Genomic DNA, 25,001 nt, shown 5'->3' on the forward strand with positions numbered 1-25,001 from the left:
CCCATTCAGCTCAGTGTAGACATCTTTCCATTGAATGTCACAGTTAACTGCTCTTGACCTTGCAAAATTTGCTCTCGCATGGCTTCCATTCGACTCTCAGAAGTCTGTGGAGGTGGAGACTGATAAGATGAATTTCCATAGGTTCTTGTAAAACCGTTGTTCTGTTGCTGCTTTTGATACTCTGGCTTGAGAGTGTAGCCTGAAGAGTTCCCACTGTAAGGCCTATTGCCTTGCGGATTACCAAATCTCTGTCCCTGATACCCAACTCCATACACATAGTTGACATTCTCCTCTGTATTCGCTGGCTCTGGCTCAACTTCAGCAGCCAATTTGACTGACTTCTTGCCCACAAAGAGATTGTGCACGGAATCCAGCTTAGCATTAACAGAAGCTAACTGGTTTGAATCAAATCCTCCATGCAATTTCTTCCTTTCAGCATCTGCTCCCTTAGTGCTATTGCTAGAGACCAAATTCTCAATCAAATCTTCAGCATCTTCTGGAAATCTTGTTTTGAAATTCCCATGACTTGCAGCATCCAAAGCTAACTGATACTTACAGTCACACCCTCTGAAAAAGATACTCAGCAGTTGTACCCTTGAAAAATCATGGTGTGGACAGTCCCTCTGATTGAATCTCACCCAAGCTGCCTTGAAAGCTTCATCTTGTCCTTGCTTGAATGAAGAGATCTTGACTCTCAGCTCATCAGACATTGCATCATCATAAAAATAATTAAGGAAAGCCACCTTAATTTGTTGCGAAGATGTCAAAGATCCAGGTGGCAACTATTTTAACCATTGAGATGCTTCTCCAGCAAGTGAGTATGGAAAGAGCTAGCAGAATATGTAATCCTCAGTCACTCCATTGGCCTTGATACTAGTCACAAGATCTTCAAAATGCTCAATGTGGTCCAAAGGCTTCTCATGGAGTAGGTTAGAGAAAGGTCTCTGCCCAACTAGCTGAAAGTAAGCAGGCTTCAGCTCAAAGTCATTCCTTTGGAATGGAGGAAGAACAATAGCAGACCGATTTTCATACACAAGATCAGCCTGGTTGTAGTCAGCAATTGTCCTGATCAAGTCTCGGTTCTGCTCCTGTCTTCGAACTAGGTTTAGGATGTGGTTGGCAGCTCCACGTATGTCTGTAGGAAGGGGGTGTCGACCGACACCCTGTTGGTGTCGATCGACACCATTGACAACAACAGCCTGCTCGTCGCCAACATCAGCTTGCTCGTTGACAACAACAGGTTCAGCAATCACATTGCCTTCTACATCAAGCTTTTGGGCCCGCTCATTGCACAAGTGGCCCTCTTGATCCCTCAAAGCACCATCCTCATCACGCATCAGAATGATTGTGTTAACCATCTTCAAGGATTTGGTTGCTTTTCGATTTTCACGCTCAAGTTTTCCCAACTCTTGGTTTGAAAGCTTCAAAGTTGGACCAGTCTTATTGTTTCTAGTGTTAGGCCTAGGAGGCATGCACCTGAAACACACAAGAGAAAAGAAAACAAAAGCGTGTAAGTTTCAAATAAAAAGAAAAATTTAGACAAAATCAAAAACTCAAATCTAATGGTAAATCAAAGAGTCCCCAGCAACGGCGCCAATATTTGATATGCTCAAATTTACCCTAGAGCTACTCTCTCAAATTAAGAGATCAATGTAGTACTTAGGGGTCGAATTCCACAAGGACTCAAGACTACACAATAAATTATAGAGTTTTTTTAATTATGCTAAATAGATTAATTTGAATTGAAATAACAATGCAAAATATTAAATAAAGCTGTGAAAATTCAATGGATCAAAAAGCTAGGTCTAGGGAATTTCTCAGTAAATTACAAATTATTAAATCAATAAATAAATTAGGATTCAAGCAATTAAGAACAGATCTAGAACTCTAAACACTTCTGTAAAATAAATCAGTTCTCACTGAAATATTATCTAGATTAAAAACCAGAAAATCTAAATCTCTTTGTAAAATTCTAGGTTAAAAATCAGCTTTAAAAACATGTTTAGATTGTTCACAAAATCACTAAATCAAATCTCTTTGCAAGAAGTAATTTTGTTCATCAAAAGATTTTATTAGGAAAATCAATTATATTCTCATATCAATCATTAAGAACAACCTATGATGAAAATCTAGAAAGATATTGAATCAAAAATAAACAGATCTAATAATTCATAAAAACCCTATGAAAAATCCTGAAACTAACAAGCAAACTACTCAGACATATTCAATGAAGAACAAAACATAATTCTGAATAATAAGCAATAGAGAATAAAAGAGTAAAAGAGAGTTCAAGAATTCTTCTCTACAAAGCAGATATCTCTCTCTCTCCAAAGCTCTCAAAATCTCACAGGGTTGCAGAAAAAAAAAAATTGCTAGAAAACAATTTAGTGGTTTGTAAAACCTAAAAATGTTTTTTATATGTCCTAAAACACGCCAGGGAAAACTTTGGGGCAGATTTGTAAAACTTCCAAAACTTGGATCTTCTTGCAGCTAACAGGGGTGTCGACCGACACCAAGGGTGGTGTCGATCGACACCATCTCCTCTGATCGATTCCAAGTTGATTTCCTTCGGATTATTGCTCCAAACTGATCCAAATTGCTCCACTTTGCTCCATCCATGCTAAAATCCTAGAAAACCTGCAAAGACTCCAAAACATCCTAGAAACACATCAAAAGACACTAAAAGACTCCTTATATCATGGTTAAAAACCACAAAAACCATGATATATCACGCCTCATTTGGATGCAGGAAAAGGAAATTGCTTTGATGCTAACAAAAGTGGCTGAACCAGCTCGTTGGACTAAGGAGCGGAAAGGAAGGATGGTGGATTTGGGTAGTTTATCTTTTGGTCTAGTATGATAAAACGATGTAATAGCTTATTAGCGAACTTGCTGTTGTACTAGAACCCTGCTTTAAATTCAGATAATCTGTTTTCTGCATTTAAGACTTGTCTAATCGAACCATCGCCGGAAAAAAATGTTAAGTGAATCGGAACAGTAACTCCGACTAAGTATCTAACTTGTGTGACTATCATCGTGTATCGTGGGTGGTAAAATGTTAAATGTGTTAGGGTATTTCAAAAACTCTCTTATTGTTTTTCAGATCTTTGCTTTTCTCCTTTTGTCAACACAAGCTTCATACCCTCTGGTGGGAAAAGAGTGTTTAACTCTGCCTTTTTTTTAGCCACTCAAACTTAACAGTTCTCCTCTGTTTCTTTACATCTTTGTATGTTCTTGTGAGTTCATAGATCAATCTTTTCCAAGTCTCGAATGTAGATTGTTGTGAATGAGTCTTTGCCATCAAATCTTGCCTTCTAGAGGCAGATGATTAATTTTCAATTCCGGTGACTAGCGCTATTTGATTAGAGAGAAACAGAGGAACCAAATCATACAAGACTCTGAGAGCTACATCAGGTTACCGTTGCTCAACATCTCATGCAAACCAAAAAACTTCTACATTATGCATATATAACTAAACGTCTAAACCTATATGTTAATAAGGCTGAAGCCATATTTGTGATGCAAGAAATATACAAGGCCAGTTTAATTAATCAGGTATGAGCTGATTGTGAAGAGGGTAATCTTGAATGGTTATGCTCGCCTTCATAAGTCACTATTAGCATCGAAGTTTCATCTACACATCGCTCAACATGCTTCCTCGCTGGACAGCCTCGCACAGTGCTACATTTATCCTCTGCAACAATGAAAAACAAGAAGCAATTATAAACCAAACATATGACCAAAGTCCAATGTTATTTTCTTTTTCTTGTGATGTTACTTACATAGGATGAGGAGAACCCTTTATTGGCTTTTATCGATATTTCCTCCACGAATATTCATCCGGAGGTATATCCGCAATCTTGTTACTGATTGCTGGTACTTTAATCGATCGTTTCACCCTCAGTTTCCTGTAAAAAAACTCCAAAACATCAAATCAAATAAACTCTTGGGACAATATTTCTCAAAGAATTTAAAAAATAAAAAACAAACAAACACCTTTTCTTGGAACAGTGACATTTGCTTCTACTTCCACATATCAAACTACCAGAGCAACTAGTCCTCTTGGGATGCTGTGACATATGATCGGATCCTTGAGGTAGTCCGAACAAATGAAACGAGTTCCTACCGTAATCCGTCACACTATGATCCATGCTAAGAGATGAAACAAACGATCTTGATCCATTTGAGATACTAAGGGAATAACAACTACCACCACAAGATCCATCAAACTTAAGACTTTAACCACTTTTGCTCCTAGAGAATACTCCGTGTTGGTGGCTATAAATAAACTGATAAGGTTTTGGATCAACAGCTCAGAAAGAAGGTGGCTTTAGCTCAAGAAACTGAAAGAGCAGATTTGAGATCAGAGCTCTGACAAGGTAGGACACTGCAAAGACAGAGGTCTGAGCTGTTGACATGGCACGAGATGCTGATGTGGCGGAAGCTTGTTGGACATGGTGATGAGACACATGATATGGTAGGACGAGCAAGCTGGATATACTCGAATATACATAGAAGATTGAGAGAATATTTTGTGAAGAGAGGATAAGGAAGGATTTCTATTTTGTTAGGAATATTTATTTAGAACTCTTTGATGCAAGGTTAAATAGACAAGGCTAGCCGCAGAAAAGGGTTAGCACTGGGGAGCATAATTTGTGAGATTAGTTATCTTCAAGCAATCATTAAAAGCTTAGAAGGTGAGTGTTGTTTATCTCTTTTGGATCTAAACAGGGTGTTGTGTTAGATAGATAAAAGAGTATGTTGAGTTTCAAGTCTAGTAAGAAACGTGAGTTTTTATATAAGATTGAATAAAAGCGTTTGCTTGGCGCGTTCCAAGCGGTTCTAGTTGTAGTGTGCGTCTCTATACCCTAAGAATTGGTATCATAGTGGACATCTGATAAAAGTTCTGGTATCTTTTCAACAGGTGAGATCTTGCGGCAAGGGTATGGAGAAATCACTAGGGTATGTTGCGTTACCAAAACCTTTGAAACTTGATCTAGAGTGTTTTGGTTATTGGAAAGTTACGGTCAAGCAGGCCATCTCAATCATTGATATGGAAGCTTGGTTTGTTGTGGAGGATGGCTGGTCACCTCCTATGGAGAAGGATGAGAAAGGTGAATTGGTTCCTAAGCACATGAAGAAATGGACAGCCGAGGAAAAAGCAAAATCTAAGCATAACTCACAAGCACTGTCTGTTATCTTCAATGCTCTGCCAAGGGATATCTTCAACCAAGTACAGGGATGTGTGGCTGCCAAGGAAGCATGAGATATTCTGGTTGTCACGTTTGAAGGCACAAGCATTATTAAGCGCACCAGACTGGACAATCTTGCATCTGACTTTGAAAACATACACATGACTGAGAATGAATCAGTTGCTCACAACAGTAGTCGGTTGAGTGGGATCGCACAAGAAGCTGTGGTTTTGGGGAAGCGATACAAAGATAAAAAGCTGGTGAAAAAGTTTCTAAGAAGCCTACCTAATAAATTCCAACCATACAGGTTTGCTATAGACGTGTCTCTCAACTCTGATGAACTCAAGTTTAATCAAGTAGTATAGATGATGCAGGCATTTGAACTGCAACTGAAAAAGAAGGAAAACTGAATGAGAAGTCTTTTGCACTCAAGGCAATGGAGGAACAGAAAGCTGCAGAATCCCAAGAGGCTGCGGATGAAGAGAAAATGGGTTTACTGGTTAAGAAGTTTGTTCGGAAGATGGATAGAGGTCAGCGGAAGGGACCAGCATACTTCGGAAAGACTGATGCAGATAAAGATTTCAGGAAAGGTGACAAACAGGATCGACAATGTGATGAATGTGGAGGTTACGGACATTACAAGTATGAATGTCCGAACAACAAGCGCAAGAACTCTCTGCAATGCTATGGCTGTAAGGGTTATGGACATACTAAAACAGATTGTCCTTCTTTCACGTGAGAATAAACAGAAGTCGTACACCACCTAGAGTGAAAGTGATTCAGAGGAAGAGGATAGCAAGGGCAAGATACTTAACAATTTTGTTGCACTACTAGGTGTTATTGAAGAAAACGAAGAAGATGAGGTCCTGATGGTAGAAAAGGGTGGAAAAAGGGAGGCTGACTCTAACTCAGATGAAGAGGAAGCAGACTTGTCAGTTGAGGATCAGATAGAACTGCTCATCAAAACCGTGTTGCAGAAAACTAAAGACAACACCGATCTAATTTTTGAAAGGGATACACTGCAGATGAATATTTCAATGTTGTCGAAAGAGCTGAATGAAGAGAAGGCTAAGTCTCTAAGACTTAAGAAACAGCTGGAGGAACAACTGAAGAATATTTGGATGCTGAATCAAGGCACTAAAAATCTAGATACTTTACTCAGTACTGGGAGATCGAGCAATGTGAAGTGGGGTCTGGGATATCAAGGAGCTAATGCTAACAAGCCCACTCAATTTGACAAACGACTGGTCTGAGGCGAATCTAAATAACAAGGCAATGCATACATTAAACAGTCAGTCTGGTAAGCTTCCAAGGAAGCAGATTATGGAACAAATAGGTATGCACTTTCAGAATGGGTATCAGTCTACTTTCAGAAATAGGTTTACGGAGAGATCACAGAGACAACCGTATGTCTCAACCAATTATCAGCAGCCTGCACAGAGATTTGTTAGCCTTAGCAGAAAAACAGGATGCTGGTACTGCGGTCATCTGAATCACTACAAGGCTTAGTGCTACAGGTTCCAGAATCGAGTCTCAAATCTGGTTCAACATGACATGTTCTATTCAAATTAAGGAAGAAGTAATCAGTGTATGTCAGGAAGGATGATATCTTTTGTCATGTGGCATACATACCTGAAAAAACAGAAGCTGATCAGGCTAAGTGGTACTTTGACAGCGGATGCTCCAGACATATGACTGGTGCCTTTTATAATATGTCGCATGTAGAAGATGTTGCTGGAGGAAGAGTTACCTTCGGAGATGGGGGAAAAGGTACTATCATGGACAAAGGTACAACAGGTGGTGAATCTCAACCACATCTGAAGGATGTGTTCCTAGTTGATGGTTTGAAGGCAAACCTGATCAGTGTCAGTCAGCTGTGTGATGAGGCTTTGGATGTCACCTTCACTAAGAAGGACTGCAGAGCAGTTGATCAACAAGGGTCTATAAAACTTAGAGGAAGACGGTCTGGAAATAATTGTTACATGTGGAAGTTAGAAAATCAATGCTTCAACGCATCTGCTGAGTTGGACACAGATCTGTGGCATCAGAAACTTGGACATTTGAATGTTCAGACTATGCTTAAACTGGCAAATCATGAGATTATGCGTGGAATTCAAAAGCTGAGGGGTGGTCCACATTTCATATGTGGTCCGTGCAACAAGGGAAAACAGATCAAAGTGTTTCATGGTTCATTATCAGATATTCAAACAAATCATGCATTACAGCTAGTCCATATGGATCTGATGGGACCCATCCAAGTTCAGAGTGTGTCTGGATGCATATTCATCTTTGTCATGGTTGATGATTTTACTCGCTACACCTGGGTGAGATTTATTCGTGATAAATCTGACACACTGGAGTGCTTTCAAATACTTGCCTTGCAGATCAAAAATGAGAAGTGGGCCATCGAGACTATTTGTAGTGATCATGGAGGTGAATTCCAAAATGATAGGTTTGATCAGTTCTGTGCTCATCAGGGTATTACTCATCAATACTCAGCACCGAGAACACTTGAACAGAATGGAGTAGTTGAGCACAAGAACAGGACTTTGCAGGAGATGACACGTGCTATGCTGCATGGAAATCAAGTTCCTCATCGTTTCTCGGATGAAGCTGTTAACACAGCCTGTTATATCATCAACCGTATGTACGTCCAACCCGGAACTGATAAGATCCCCTACGAGCCGTGGAAAGGGAAGTCTCCCAAAGTCAGCTATTTTCATGTCTTTGGATGTCTCTGCTATATTCTGAATGATAAGGACCAGTTGGGCAAGTTTGACTCCAAGAGTGATGAGGGAATATTTTTGGGTTATTCTTGACATAGCCCTGCATTTCCGGACTACAACAAACGCACACGTTCAGTTCAAGAAACTTTTAATGTGGTTTTTGTTGATATTTCGTTCCAGCGAGTAACAATGGTTCCTATCATTTCCGACAACGATCTGGTAACTGATGATGAGAAGTCTTCACAAAAACCTATCAGTCCTACAGACACAGTCGAGCAGTTGCCGCCTATTGAGGTTCTTCCTCCAACCTCTCAGATACATCAAAATCACTCCTCTAATGATATTATTGGTGCGATTCAGGGGGGTAGAGTTACCAGAGAAAAGCAGATAGATTTTGCTCAGTTAGCTGGAAAGAAGCAGAAGGCTGTTCCTAAAACTGTGTCTCATGACTCTGATATTGTTCAGTTTGCATGTTTTGTCTAAATTGTTGAGCCCAAGAATCAGAAGGAGGCTCTTCTAGATGAATTTTGGATTGCTGCAATTCAAGATGAGTTGGAACAATTTGCACGAGGTGATGTGTGGGGGCTCACTCAGCGCCCTACTGATGTCAACGTAGTAGGAATGAAGTGGATCTTCAAAAATAAGAGTGATGCCAATGGTTGTATTGTGAGAACAAGACAAGGTTAGTGGCTCAAGGTTACTCACAAATTGAAGGTGTGGACTTTGATTAGACATTTGCTCTGGTGGCAAGGTTGAAGTTTCTTTTCGGAATGGCTTGTGCTCTCAAGTTTACTCTGCATCAGACGGATGTAAAAAGTGAATTTCTGAATGGAATACTACAAGAAGAAGTCTATGTTGAGCAACCCAAAGGGTTTGTGAATTCACAGCATCCTGAGCATGTGTACCAGCTTAAGAAAGCCTTGTATCGTCTTAAGCAGGCACCAAGGGCATGGTATGAGAGGTTGACAACATTTCTCTTAAATCAAGGATACATTCGAGGAAGTGTCGAAAAAACATTGTTCATTCTCAACAGCAACAATGAGCTGATGTTCGTTCAAACTATGTTGATTACATTGTTTTTGGCTCCACTTTCCAACCTCTTGTAAAACAGTTTGTGGAAAGCATGAGTCAGGAGTTTGAAATGAGTATGGTGGGTGAACTGAAATATTTTCTGGATCTCCAAGTGGAACAGTTGGTTGAAGGAATCTTTGTATCACAAAGCACCTATGCTAAAGAGTTAGTACAACGGTTTGGATTGAGCAAAAGTAAAGAAGCAAAGATTCCCATGGGCACAAATGACAAACTCTCAAAAGATGCATCAGGGGAGGATGTAGATGAACGACTTTACAGAGGAATGATTGGAAGCCTGTTGTATTTGACAGCAAGTCGTCCAGACATATGTCTATCAGTGGGAATCTCTACACGATATCAAGCTAAGCCCAAGAAGTCACACTTACTGGCAGTGAAGAAAATCATCAAGTACATCAAGGGAACAATGAATTTTGGTATTCAATACACCAAGGATACCAACACAAGTCTAAGTGGGTACTGTTACGCGGATTGGGCTGGTTCAGTTGATGATCGACGTAGTAGAAGTGGTGGTTGCTTCTTCATGGGCAACAACCTGATCTCATGGCATAGCAAAAAACAGAACAGTGTCTCATTATCAACTGCTGAAGCAGAAGACATTGCCTTAGGGAGCTGTTGCACTAAACTCCTGTGGATGAAGCAAATGTCTGCTGACTATGGTATGGATTCTGATACTCTTCTAATTCATTGTGATAATCTGAGAGCAATTAACATATCTAAGAATCCTGTTCAGCATTCACGAACTAAGCACATTGACATTAGACACCATTTTATTTGTGAACTTGTAGAGGCGAAATTGATTGAGATTGATCATGTGAGCACATAATTTCAGTTAGCTGATTTGTTTACCAAGCCTTTGGATTTGAACAGACTTGTGAATCTGAGAAAATCCATTGGTGTCTGTGAGTACTAATCTTTTTGCTTGAGCTGTGTTGATCTGAGAAGGGAACGTATGCTAGGACAGATCATGTAAATCCTGAAATATATAGAAGAATGGCACTCTGAAAGCGACTGTGGTAAATAGCTGCCTGTCATGCCAGTCTATTTACCTTGTGAAATGTTGTCATGATTTAAGGAGGTCAAAGAGTTGTGAAGAGACATGCACGTACACCATCAGGAAGAATCTCCTGGTAGATGATTGGTCTGAGATTAGTGATTGAAAAGTCAAGTCTATTTACCTTGTGAAATGTTGTCATGATTTAAGGAGGTCAAAGAGTTGTGAAGAGACATGCACGTACACCATCAGGAAGAATCTCCTGGTAGATGATTGGTCTGAGATTAGTGATTGAAAAGTCAAGTCTATTTACCTTGTGAAATGTTGTCATGATTTAAGGAGGTCAAAGAGTTGTGAAGAGACATGCACGTACACCATCAGGAATAATCTCCTGGTAGATGATTGGTCTGAGATCAGTGATTGAAAAGTCAAGTGATGTCACTGATCCACAGGGTTGTGAGGCAACTAACAGAAGTTTGAGTTGCATCTGAAGTTTCAAAATATATATATATATATAAGGGTGTATTCTTCAAAGAGATAATCTTCAGCTGCCTTAACATGTTGGGGTGGATCTACAGATTAAAGGCATGCCAGTGTGAAAGACTACCCACAAGCATCAGCGCCTTGATCTTCAACAATTCAAGAAAGGTTGTGGTAGCTCATAGCAAGGGTTCTGAACATGTGGTTGACACAGCATATGTATGGATTTTGCTTTGTTACTTGGGTGATATATATAAAACATAAAAAAGGGGGATTGTTTACATGTTATCTACCTTGATCTGGGTCCCTCTATGCATGGTCACAATAAATGGTTGTATTAGTCTTGTGCATGATTTTGTTAATTTTTTTTTTTAAATATATATGTGATTGCATGATGCTCTATCATTGATGAGTTGGAATGAGTTACCATACGTAATAGAGACGTGTTTTAAGAGGATAAGTGTGCACTAATGGGCTGTTTGAGTGTTTCAGGTTTCTTTATTTCTTTTTGGGCCCATTTTGTACAGCCCATTAAGTTGATTGGAAGGGTATAAAAAAAGGATCTAGGGTTTTGGCGTTCTCCTCTCCACACTTGCGATTTCACCCTCTTGACGTTTAGACTTCTATCGTCTCTTCATCTTGTTCAGATTCTCTACTCTCTGATCGTCCCATCATGAAATCAATTTTCAGCGGTTTTCACTACGATTCAAGCTCCGATGATGACAGCCCAAGTCCATCACCATCGATGTCTCCTCTACCAGCTGAAGCACCAATCGATCAAACTACAGCGATGGTCGTATATGAAACTCGAGAGGAGTCCACTACAGCGGTTCCAGCTCTGGAGAATCCCATGCTCACACCCTCTGTCATCGAGGTGGATAACAAGGCGTGTGCCTCCTCGTCTTCTCCACCAAGGAAGGTGCCGGTTCGGTTCCCTGTTGTAGATGTCACTGGTGATGTCCCGACACTTGATATGTCGAATCAAGGAGTCTCCACATGTCTGCGCAAGCGACAACCGATTGTCGATATTGACAACTGCGATCTCAAGCGTCCTGCTCTTGCTAAGGAGAAAGGAGTCTCTACTTCCCGCGGGACAACTCCCAAGGAGTTTGACTTAAAATGATTTGTATCCCTCGAGGCTGCTCGTAGGTATGGATTCTTTGCCTCTCGAACCCTTGCCTCAGAAGTTTGCTACTCTCTAGGCGTTGATGATCAAGCTAGGAAGCTGATTTATCGGTCTGGTCTGTTGAAAACCATCTCTCAAGTCGGATCTTTTGACTAGGATGTTGTTTATGAATATTGGGCAAATCTCCCTGCGGTCAAGGTTGAAGGGGACTCTGTTGAGGTTCTTGTTCGCGATTGGATGTATGAATTCTCTCCCGGTCGAATCAATGCCTTGTTTGGTCTACAGTCTATTGATGTTTGTGAGCAACGATTGTAGACAGCTCAATTCTGGAGGAGGATCTAGCTCTGTTTCTCTCAGACGGCAAGGTTAAATCCTACAAGCAGCTGGTGTCGACAGCGATCAAGAACCCAATGATCAAAGATTTGCACAAGATCTGCTGCAGCAACTGGTCTCCAACAATGAACACTGGCTACATCTCCGCAACCAGAGCTATGGTGATCTATATGATCATGCACCACATTCCGTTTGACTTTTGGGCAGATTGTCTATGATCAGATCATTCAGTTGGGACTGCATGCTCAATAAGGATTCCGGTTGCCGTTTCCCAGCCTCATCTATCAGTTATTGGAAGCTCAACGTCCTGTTCTGAGTCGTCGACCTCAGGATGCTAAGAAGTCTACGAGGAAACAGAGTGCTTCACGACCTGCAGAGCCTATACTTCAGAGCGGATCTTCTGGGGAGCGCAAAGCCATCCAGTTGGCCATCAAAATCCTGCAACAAGCCTTGGTAGATGGTAAGTGCTTCCTTTCCTTTTTAGTCATGTGTTTATCTTTCTTGAAGTTTTTGACTAATCTATGCCAAACAAGCAGGGGGAGATGAGTCGGACTCCGATGCTTGAGGGGGAGTTTGAGTTGTGGGGGAGCTGATGTTTTCTCTGTGTTTTTTAATTCTCTGTTTTTGATTTTTCAGACCTTTGAGTATTGAGTACTTTGTCTTTTATTTGGGTGTTTTAGATGTTTTACTATTCTATAACATTTGCCATTTGATCATTTAATTCCCCGTTTATCATGTGCAATGCAATGGTTTGTTGATATGGTTGTGTGTTCTTGGTTGTTGTTGGTTGTGTTCTTCAGGTTTTGGTGCACAGGTTGCTTGTTCAGTCATAAAGGGGGAGACTGAAAGTGCAGATTTGAGATCAGAGCTCTAACAAGTTAGGACACTACAAAGACAGAAGTCTGAGTTGCTTACATGGCACGAGATGCTGATGTGGCGGAAGCTTCTTGGACACGGTGATGAGGCGCATGATATGGTAGGACGAGCAAGCTGGATATACTCGAATATACATAGAAGATTGAGAGAATATTTTGTGAAGAGAGGATAAGGAAGGATTTCCTTTTTGTTAGGATACACAAAGATTTAGTTAGTAATCTTTGATGCAATGTTAAATAGACGAGGGCTAGCCGCAGAAAAGGGTTAGCACTCGGTAGCATAATTTGTGAGATTAGTTATCTTCAAGCAATCATAAAAAGCTTAGAAGGTAAGGGTTGTTTATCTCTTTTGGATCTACACAGGGTGTTGTTTTAGATAGATAAAAGAGTGTGCTGAGTTTCAAGTCTTGTAAGAAACGTCAGTTTTTGTATAAGATTGAATAAAAGCGTTTGCTTGGCGCGTTCCAAGCGGTTATAGTTGTTGTGTGTGATGTTCATATATTTCACCATGTTTTACCTTAGTTTATTTACACCTTTTGCATGATTTAATAGCTAGTTTGGTCATTATTGTGTAGTTTAAGGACTGTTTGTGCATTAGAATAGAATTGCATTGCATTTGCATGGTTTCTAGCATAAACAGGTGATTTGGACCCCAAGGACCATGGAAAGGTGGTAAGGAGGAATATAGCTAGCAAGCGAAGCAGACAAAGGAGCTAGAGCAGAAGAGAATCAAGGTCCGGAAGTCCACTCGACCAGACACTCGACCGTGTGAGGAGAGGGACTCGACTATTGGAAGAAGCAGAAGAAGAGGTCACTCGACCATGCACTCGACCGAGCACATGGTCGAGTTGACCGAGCCGCCTCTCTATTTTGTCTTCTAGCCATTTTAGGGCTTCCCTTCCCTCCTATATAAACCCAATGTATTCTATGGCCTCCCACAAGCCACTTTTAGAGAGAAAATATCTGAAACCCTAGTTTTTACCCTTTTGGGAATATTTACTTTTTGCTTAGATCATTAGCTACCTTTATTGTATTTTTCTCTAGCTTTTTGATACTTGCTGGTTCCATAACTTTCAAAGTATTGAGAATTTGAGTTTGCTTCTTTCTTCAATATTTTAGATATTTGTCTTATCTTTCTAATCGTGCTAGTTTTATCATTTTCTGGGTTTGTGTTCTTGTTCATCATGTTTTGTGAATCTGAGTAGTGAGTTAGGGTTCTAGAGATGGATTAGGCAGATTTAGAGTTATGGTTGTTTAGATTGATCAAGCTTGATTGTTTATATATCTCTTCTAGATTTTCTGTTCTCTATGTTGTTCTTGTTATGAGAAGTTAAGAATAGATTTTAAACTTCCTTGCATCATACCAATGCTTAGGTTGTTAGATAATGCATCTACTGGTGATTACTGTGCCTAGCCTAAGAGATTAGTTGTCTAGGGTGGTTTTTGACATATAATGATATGGATCTTTAATGCCTGTTTATCTATGTCTTAGCTAGTGAGAACTAGGTCTAACAGTGTTTAAACCTGATTGCTATTGTCATGAGAGTGGATTAGCAAGTTTATGAGGTCATTGTCTAGAGATAGCTCATTGTTGATTGAGGTTTGTTGATCAGTTTAGATAGCCATAGCTTGAGATTAGCCCATGAATCCATCTCTGGGAGCCTACTTTGTTTATCGATTGTTTGTTATTGCATCCTGTCTTGTTTATTTGCATCTCTGTTCTTTGTTTTGCTTTTGTTCTTCCGTTATGCATCACTCAACCACCTGCTCGACCATGCACTCGACCGAGTGCATACTCGAGCATCAGTTTATTTCTTTGTTTATCTTCTGTTGCATTCCAGTTTGCTTCCATTGCATTTTTGGTAGTTCTCTCTTGCTTAGCATAGTTTATCGCACTTGTTCTACAGTTTATTTCAGCATTAGTATTGTCTTAAGTTGCTTTAATCTTCTGCATTTACATTTCTGTCATTAGGATTGTTAGTAACCAAATCATAATCATATCTGGCTTAACTTGAATGCATTGATCACATCTTGACTGCTTGCATAATCACTCTTTATGGATTGACATCCTTTATGCTACAACATCATAAGGGTATTGAAACAACTTGCATTCCACCTAATCATGTTAGCTTATGTCTCTGTTTGCATGTTCTCATACATTCATTGCATAAGTAGAACCTAGAAAAAAGTTCTTGTTTTAATTTGGCGTTGTTGCCATTTAAGTGTTTGTTTGTGACATTTAGGATTTACACAAGTTTAAGATTAAGTTCTATTGTTCATTTGATCGCTAATAATTGAGATTCTTCATCTGCTTGGTTGTTTTGAATCTCAGGTACCAACTCGACCCAGCACTCAACCGTCTGCACGATTGAGCACCTAATCGAGCCACCAACCCAGATTCAGTCAGTCTTCTCGTCTCAGTCGGTTCAGTCTTCAACTCGAGCCTATGCTCGACCGAGTGTCAGTTCGAGCGAGTGATCAAGTCAGTTGATGCACACTAGATCCAAGGGAAATCACAATCTTCAGAGGTACCTTGATCATATAAACCGCCTACCAAGAGACCTGAGACAGCAGAAAACTAGAATCCTCCAAGAACAGGAAGATCACTTGCTAATGGAGCAACAAAACAATCAGGATCAAAGGCCAAGACCTATTGGTGCAGGAGATGCTCCAAATACACACAACCAGAGAGCTGGCATAGTTCCTCCTTCAGTTGCCAACAACAATTATGAGATTAAAAGTGGGCTAATCACTATGATTCAGGCACACAAACTCCATGGTTTGCCAATGGAGGACCCCTTAGATCATCTTGATGAGTTTGATAGGCTTTGTGGCCTCACCAAGATCAATGGTGTTAATGAAGATGGCTTCAAGCTCATGCTGTTTCCTTTCTCACTTGGAGACAAAGATCATCTATGGAAGAAGACACTTCCAACTGGTGCTATCATTACATGGGATGCTTTTAAGAAGGCCTTTCTAGCTAAATTCTTCTTTAATGCTAGAACTGCAAGGTTGAGGAATGAGATTTCTAGTTTTGTACAAAAGAATAATGAAACCTTTTGTGAGGCATGGGAGAGATTCAAAGGCTACCAAACACAATATCCACATCATGGGTTTAGTAATGAGTCTCTACTTAGCACACTATATAGAGGAGTCTTTTCAAGCTCATGCTGTTTCCTTTCTCACTTGGAGACAAAGATCATCTATGGAAGAAGACACTTCCAACTGGTGCTATCATTACATGGGATGCTTTTAAGAAGGCCTTTCTAGCTAAATTCTTCTTTAATGCTAGAACTGCAAGGTTGAGGAATGAGATTTCTAGTTTTGTACAAAAGAATAATGAAACCTTTTGTGAGGCATGGGAGAGATTCAAAGGCTACCAAACACAATATCCACATCATGGGTTTAGTAATGAGTCTCTACTTAGCACACTATATAGAGGAGTCTTTCCAAAGATAAGAATGCTATTGGATACAGCCTCTAATGGAAATTTCCACAACAAGCATGTAGAAGAAGGCTGGGAGCTAGTGGAGAATTTAGCACAATCTGATGGGAACTACAACGAGGATTATGATAGAACAGTGAGATTTGTTGCCCCTGATCAAGATGAGAAGTATAAGAAGGATTTGAAGGTTGTTCATGAGAAGTTGGACAAGATTCTACTCAGCCAGCAAAAGAACATTCATTTTCTTGGTGAAGAAGAGACTCCAGCTCAAGATGGGGAGAATGAATTTGCTGAGATTTGCTATATGCAGAATCAAGGAGGTTTCAAAGGTTATAACCAGTTCAAGAACAACAACCTCTCCTATAGAAGCACCAATGTAGCAAATCCTTAAGATCAAGTCTACCCTCCTCAACAGCCTCAACAACACAACAATTATGTACCCAAGCAGCAACAACAAGGTTACCAGGCTCCAATTTGTCCTCCACCAGGGTTTCAGACCAACCAAGCCTAGGAACCAGATTTGAGAACTTTGATGCAACAATTGCTAGTTGGACAAGCAAATGGGCAGATTGAGAATGCAAAGAAGTTTGCTGAGATACACCAGAAGATGGACAATTCTTATAATGATCTGAATATCAAGTTTGAGAGTCTGAACTTTAAGGTCAAGTAAATGGAGAGTAACATTGCCTCTACATCAGCTCCAAAGCCTAACCAGCTGCCTGGTAAAGCTATTCAAAATCCAAGGGAGTTTACAGCTAAAGCTATTCATCTCTATGAAGAATCTGTCACTGAGGACAGTGAGGTTCAAGATGGGAAGGATTTGTCTCAAGTTGAAGCTCAGAATGAAGGTTTTACTCAGCGGACTGAAGCAGAAAAACCACTCGACCAGGTGCTCGACCACACACCCGATCGAGTGACTGATCGACTTGTTCCCGCAGAAGCTGTTAAGCCTGTCAGATACATTCCCCCTGCTTACAAACTTCCTCTGCCATTCCCAAGATGTTTCAAGGAACAAAAGCTGAAGGAACTCAGGGAAATAATTGAAAAGAAGGAAGTGATGGCTTTACAACAAGAGGAAGTCATTGGAAAGAAAGAAGAAGAGAGAGGACCTGCTTTGGAACACTATGCTCCATATCCTCTCTACAAAGGCATGTTACTTGACATATCCAAGCAGAAAGCTCAGAACCAAGACAGGAGAGATCAAGAGGAGGTCGGGACACCTGTTATCCCAACAAAACTTGAAGATTCAGGTCCATTTAATCTGCCTTGCTCCATCAGCTACCTACACTTCAACAAATGCTTGTGTGATCTGGGGGCATCTGTTAGTGTCATGCCCTACTATATAGCAGAAAAGCTTGGGCACACTGAGTTCACGCCAAGCAACCTCTATATAAGTCTAGCTGATGGTTCACATAAGGATGTGGTTGGTAAACTGGAGAGCCTCCCAGTTAAGATAGGCAAGGCCAGAATTCCTACTGATTTCATCATTATAAAGATGGATAAGGAGTTAGAAGATTCAATCTTGCTTGGGAGACCATTTCTTGCCACAGCAGGAGCTGTCATTGATGTTAAGGAAGGGCTGATAAGGTTGAATATAGCTGAAGGTTTGACCATGAACTTTGATATCAAAAATCCATCTAACCAGCCAACCATTGGAGGTCAACCATTTAAGATTGAAGATAAGACTTCAAAAGCTAAGGTCTCATCTCATGAGGAATCAGTTCAACATCTCAAGGATTCAATTCAAGAGTTAGCTGGTCTAGTGAAGGATCTTCAAGTGCAACTCAACATGTGGTCTTTGAAGAAGGCAAGACCAAGGCTCAAGCTTAAGAAGAAACAAGGTTCAAGTGTTAGGGTGAAGTGATCAAGAATCAGCTTCATGGTGATCAAGTTGAACCAGGGGGATCTCATCACCTCCTTGGTCTCCAAACCAAGCCTGAAAAGGCACCAAAAGTCAAGCTTAGAGACTTTAAACAAGCTCACTAGGGAGGAACTGCCTAAGGTATCCTTTTACATAAGTTTCAGGCCCCTTTTAAGAGAGTATATATGGGTTTAAGAAGAATTGGACTTGTAGAATGGGTTTAAAAGTCCACTCGACCAGCCCATAAGAGGTACTCGATCGAGCACTATAGAAACCCAAGCCAACTCTGTTCAAATTTCTCTTGCACGATAGAGTGGAGGGAGAGATGAGTTCGAATTTTGAATTTTGGTCAAGCACTCGACCACATGGGGTCGAGTGGCAGCAAAAGTGAGTCAAAGATTCCCAATTCAAATTTGAATGGTATGGACGCTCCACCCTTGTCTCTTTGTCCCCCTTACCCTTTTTATATAGAGGTAAATTCGATTCTAAGCTCCTCACACTCTCTCATTTGCTTAAACACTCAATATCTGCTAGAAAATCTCTCTCAAGTTTCATTTTCTTGCTCAAGCATAGTTCTTTTGGTTTTTGGGTTACTAACCTATTAACTTTGAGCTTTCAGTCTATTCCTTTCAGTTTTCTTTTGAAATGTCTTCCAAATCCAAGGAAACAACACAACAAGCTGCTATCCGCGAAGTTGAAGGCAAGAAAGCTGCTGATCGCTTCTTGGATCGTCGTGATGCACTACTTGCTTCAAGAAGAAAAGTTGGTGAAAACGCTCGATCACCCACTCAAGCAGGCAAACGACCGAGTGTCAAATTGAGTAGGCGGTCGAGTGGCGTGTCGAAGATGAAACATCAGCCTATTGAAGAAGATCCAGAGAGAACTGAGAGTGATGAGGAGATGGAGGTTACTCTTGAAGAGCATATTAGGAGGAACAAGGCAAGTGGGAAGAGGCCAGCAGCTGAAGTACAACAAAAAGAGACTGAAAGTGAAGATGAAGAAGAATTTGGTGCTTTAACACCAAGCCAACTCTATGAAGCATTCATGAAGATGAGCTTCCAAGGAACAAGATATCCACATAAGGAGACCATGTAGAGGTTTGGTATTGCTGAAGATGTTGAGTTTCTCTTTGAGAAGTGAAATCTAAGCATATTCATGGGGATGCACATGGAAGGGTATAGAGAAGAAAGCTGTGAGTTCTTAGCCACCATCCAAATGCATTTCTTCACTAGGATGGATCAAGAGAAAGGAGCTGGTTACATTGTTTTCACCATCAAAGGGAAAAAGTATGAGCTGTCACTTAAGGAGCTAGCTACACTCTATGGGTTTGAAGTTGGAAGTGAGGAGAACATGGTCATACCTAAGGAAGAATTCTATGCAGTTTGGGAAACCATTGGAGATAACAAGCTCTATTCTTCTTCCAAGACCAAGAGCTCAAAGATTAGGAGTCCAGTCCTAAGGTACTTCCACAAGGCCTTAGCAAACACATTCTTTGCTATGAAGGAGAATGGAAACTTGAATGAGGGAGAGCTTAAGATGATTGATGTAGCACTCTATGGCATCATCACAACAACAAGAGATGGGACCATTATCCTTGGGAGTAGTGTGGCAACAGATTTTGCTATGGTCCTCATTGACCAATTGACTTACTATAGAAGTTGGGTGAGCAAACTACACAAGAGAGGCTCAACTGGAGTTCTAACCATTGGAGACATCATCACTCCAATCCTTGTAGCTGCCAATGTACCACTCCAAGGTGAGAAGACCAAGCCAAGGTGGATTGACATCCAATACCTCACTTCTACTCTCATTCTAGCCAAGGAAATGCACCATGGGAGGCATCTTTTCAACTTTGATCATCCAACAGTGGGGATGACTCAGCTTGTTCTACCTAATCAAGCAGCCACAACCATTTTAGAAGGGCTTAACACTGACTTTTGGCCAGCTGCTGAATTATTGTTTGATGGTACAGCCCAAATGAGAGAAAACCAAGCTGGAGATGTGGAGATGGCTGATGGGGAAGAGCAGTTCTATTTTGAAGAATATGAGCCAAGTCCCAGAGATAGTATAGGAGTTAGAGAGACTAGCAAGAGGGTGACACTTCTCCAAAAGTGGAACAAGTGGCATGGTAAGATTGTTGAGGAATTGAAGAAGAAGATGGGGAAGATGACTAAGTCCATAAAGGGTTTAAAGAAGGAAATTGCTGAATTGAAGAGTGGAAAATCATCACCAACACCATCTAATCCTTTGAGGAGGAGTAGCTCAACTAGAGCATTGTCTAGAGCTTAAAATCCGGTGGAACCAGCAAGAGCTTCGCTACATGAACCAATTCAGAGGAGAAGATGTCTAGGTCGCTCATAACAGCAGTTTCTGAGGCACTCGATCGGTTCACTCGAGCCACCACTCAACCGAGCACCTCCAATGCACTTGGCCGAGTACCTGCCCAAACCTCCCCATGGTTTTCCAGCTCCATCGGGCTATCCAGGCTATCCCTATGGCCAAGTTTACCCTCCCTACCCACCTCAGTACTTCATGGACCCAACCCTCATGTAACACTACTATAGGCAGCAAGGACAACAATTCTACCCACCACCACCCACTCGACTGAGCTACTCGAACGAGTCCGAATCGAGGGCTACAGTCGAGTTCCCTGCTTCTCCATCAGCAAGCCAACTTCAAGCTCCAGACCCCAACTACACATATGAAAGCATGAGTGATGCTGTAGATAGCTTCTTCCACAACTCATAAGGTACCAACATCACCAATTCCATTATAAATACCATAGCATTTCTTGTTTTGTTTTATTTTGAGTCTTGAATCCTCTTTCAAATTTCTTTTTCACAGTGGACTGTGTAATTTAAGTTTGGGGGAGGGTTTGAGATAGTATTTGATGTTGTTTTCTGTTTTCTTATTTCAAATTTTTAGCATAATCATGTTAGTATTTGCATTTCATCTAAGGCATAGAAAAACAAAAAAGCAAAAATCTTTATATAAAAAGAGTGTTCATGTAGTTTGCATTGCATATTAGGATCTTGTTAAGCATGTTTCATTTAGGACTGTTTCATAATTGCATTAGGGATCTATGATGAGTTTTGTCTTGTTAGCTTGTTTAAATTCACTAAACTAGGATCAATGCCCAAGTTAATAGTACTTTGATGCTAGTTGAGTAGCTAGAAACATAATATTGAACCAAGCCTTGAATTCCTATATTGCATTCTGGTCTAAATTGAAGCATGTTATGATTTGATGTCATTTCCTACTTATAAGAACCTAATATTGACTTTTAATTATCAATTTGTGCAATTGCTTTAAACTCATGGATACCGTATACATATTTGAATCATCTTTCTCCTTTTTACCACTCTTGTTGATCCAAGTAGCTGATTTCATCATTAAAATCAGTTTCCTCTACCCATAACCAACCCTTCTTTCAAGTCATGTTTATTCTTGTGTGTGTGAGGCCTTTTTGGGATCGAGCTTGGTAGAAAGTGTTAGGTTTGAGCTGACAAGAGTAAAGCCTTGTGTAGTTCTAGTTTGCAATTTTCAAGCTATATAGGACTAGGTGGTTTAATTTTTGGGTTTGGGACTTGGTTGATTTGAAAAAGAAAAGAAAAGAGGAAAATAGAAAGAAAAGGGTAAAGTCTTTAGGAGGGCAATGTGTTTAAGTAAATTTAAGCTCTAGTGAAAGAATGGGAAGTATAAGATTGATGAAGATGGTTCTAATCAAAGAAAAGAAAGAAAGAAAAGAAGAGTATAGAAAAAAGCTTTTATGTCTTAAAGAGTAAAAAGAAAAGGGAACCATAGCAAATAAGGAAGAAACACCCATTCCACTGGATGATTCAAATAAGAAACCTCTCCTAAGGCTTAAAAACAAAAGAGAAAAGGGTAAAAGAGAAGTGATGAAGCTAAAGGGTAGAACTTGGACAATTTGGGATTAGAATGTTAGGATCAAACACTTTGGATACCTTTGGGTAGACAATGTTTTGTTCTTGTATGTGTCTAAATGTTCTTACCTTTAGCTTTCTTCTAAAGCTCAATCCATTTTTCATGAGAGAACCTTGATATTTATAAGCCCCACTCTAAAGAGAGACCATCATTGTCTCTAAACCTTTTATTACCAAGCCAACTGAGTTTAAGCATTGCATAAGTTGATTCATGTTCTTGCTTAATGAATGTTAAGGAAATGGTTGAACTGAATGCATGTGGATGTCTAAGGCTTGAATCAGTTAAGGTTGTGACAGGTTTGTCTAAAGTCATTAAGTACAGCTCATTCACCTTGCATCATAGTACTAGTAACTTGGACATTGATTCTAGCTAGTTTATTGTCAAGCTTTAGGTGCTGAAATCCCACTTTCAAACCTCACTCTCCTACTTATGTCTTGTTTATTTGCTTGAGGGCAAGCAAAGACTAAGTTTGGGGGTGTTGATGTTCATATATTTCACCATGTTTTACCTTAGATTATTTACACCTTTTTCATGATTTACTAGCTAGTTTGGTCATTATTGAGTAGTTTAAGGACTGTTTGTGCATTAGAGTAGAATTGCATTGCATTTGCATGGTTTCTAGCATAAACAGGTGATTTGGACCCGAAGGAGCATGGAAAGGTGCTAAGGAGAAATAGAGCTAGCAAGTGAAGCAGACAAAGGAGCTAGAGCAGAAGAGAATCAAGGTCCGGAAGTCCACTCGACCACCACACTCGACCAGACACTCGACCGTGTGAGGAGAGGGACTCGACCATTGGAAAAAGCAGAAGAAGAGTTCACTTGACCATGCACTCGACCAAGCACATGGTCGAGTTGACCAAGCCGCCTCTCTATTTTGTCTTCTAGCCATTTTAGGGCTTCCCTTCCCTCCTATATAAACCCAATGTATTTTATGGCCGCCCACAAGCCACTTTTAGAGAGAAAATATCTGAAAACCTAGTTTTTACCCTTTTGGAAATATTTACTTTTTGCTTAGATCATTAGCCACCTTTATTGTATTTTTCTCTAGATTTTTGATATTTGCTGGTTCCATAACTTTCAAAGTATTAAGAATTTGAGTTTGCTTCTTTCTTCAATATTGTAGATCTTTGTCTTATCTTTCTAATCATGTTAGTTTTATCATTTTCTGGGTTTGTGTTCTTGTTCATCATGTTTTGTGAATCTGAGTAGTGAGTTAGGGTTCTAGAGATGGATTAGGCTGATTTAGAGTTATGGCTGTTTAGATTGATCAAGCTTGATTGTTTATATATCTCTTCCAGATTTGCTGTTCTCTATGTTGTTCTTGTTATGAGAAGTTAAGAATAGATTTTAAACTTCCTTGCATCATACCAATGCTTAGGTTGTTAGATAATGCATCTGGTGGAGATTAATGTGCCTAGCCTAAGAGATTAGTTATCTAGGGTGGTTTTTGACATATAATGATCTGGATCTTTAATGCCTGTTTATCTATGTCTTAACTAGTGAGAACTAGGTCTAAGAGTGTTTAAACCTGATTGCTATTGTCATGAGAGTGGGTTAGCAAGTTTATGAGGTCATTGTCTAGAGATAGCTTATTGTTGATTGAGGTTTGTTGATCAGTTTAGATAGTCATAGCTTGAGATTAGCCCATGAATCCATCTATGGGAGCCTACTTTGTTTATTGATTGTTTGTTATTGCATCATGTCTTGTTTATTTGCATCTCTGTTCTTTGTTTTGCTTTTGTTCTTCCGTTATGCATCACTCGACCACCTGCTCGACCATGCACTCGACCACCTGCTCGACCATGCACTCGACCGAGTGCATACTCGAGCATCAGTTTATTTCTTTGTTTATCTTCTCTTTCATTCCAGTTTGCTTCCATTGCATTTGTTGGTAGTCTTCTCTTGCTTAGCATAGTTTATTGCACTTGTTCTACAGTTTATTTCATCATTAGTATTGTCTTAAGTTGCTTTAATCTTCTGCATTTACATTTCTGTCATTAGGATTGTTAGTAACCAAATCATAATCATATCTGGCTTAACTTGAATGCATTGATCACATCTTGACTGCTTGCATAATCACTCTTTATGGATTGACATCTTTTATGCTACAACATCATAAGGATATTGAAACACCCTTGCATTCCACCTGATCATCTTAACTTATGTCTCTGTTTGCATGTTCTCATACATTCATTGCATAAGTAGAACCTAGAAAAAGTTCTTGTTGTGCATCTCTATACCCTAACAGAAACGACTTGTCAACACACATTTTCTGGTTAAACAACATCAATGAAGGATGATGACTCGGTTTCTGTTTTGAGTCACTTTCACCATAGCCAGCTGGTACAACCTGAAGAGGCTTTGGTGCTAGAACTGGAATAAAACCACTCAAAGCATTATTACTGCAAATGGGACTTTCAAAAAACATGTGTTGAGGCAACAAAGAAGCACTAAACTTGTAGTTGTTGTTGAGTTTCTTAATCTTCCTCTGACCTAACCCTCTAGTCAAAAGAGAAGAGACTCTCTTGAACTTGGAAACAGGTTCTCTTGATTCAACCATTAAAGACTTGGAATCATTGGTTTTTTGTGATAAGAGATTCAACACTCTATGACAGCTTTCCACAGCTGCTTTGTTTGCAGCTTCGACTTCTTCCATTTTCTTCAAGACAAGTAAAAAAAAAAAACAATCCTAATTTTCTCTATCAACTCAAAAACTCAAATCACAAAGTCAGATCCTCTTACAAAGAAGGAACTTGCCTAGTAAAACCAAAACTCAAACGCTAAAAATCTTTCTGTAGGTTACACTAGATCGAATAGGTTAGCCTCATGAGCCAACCACTCTTGAATCTGCGAGCTTACATGGGAAAAAATAGTACCTCGTACTCGAGCGGATGAGATACTTATGTATAGGGGTTATAGAGGTGAGATCTTTTTC

General features: G+C 40.0%; 1 pseudogene; it reads right to left on the minus strand.

Moving 5' to 3' along the window:
- LOC104771299 lies at window positions 3,552–24,722 on the minus strand (annotated as a pseudogene).

The sequence above is a fragment of the Camelina sativa genome, chromosome 20 (genome assembly GCF_000633955.1).
Source record: "Camelina sativa cultivar DH55 chromosome 20, Cs, whole genome shotgun sequence".
Taxonomy (NCBI): domain Eukaryota; kingdom Viridiplantae; phylum Streptophyta; class Magnoliopsida; order Brassicales; family Brassicaceae; genus Camelina; species Camelina sativa.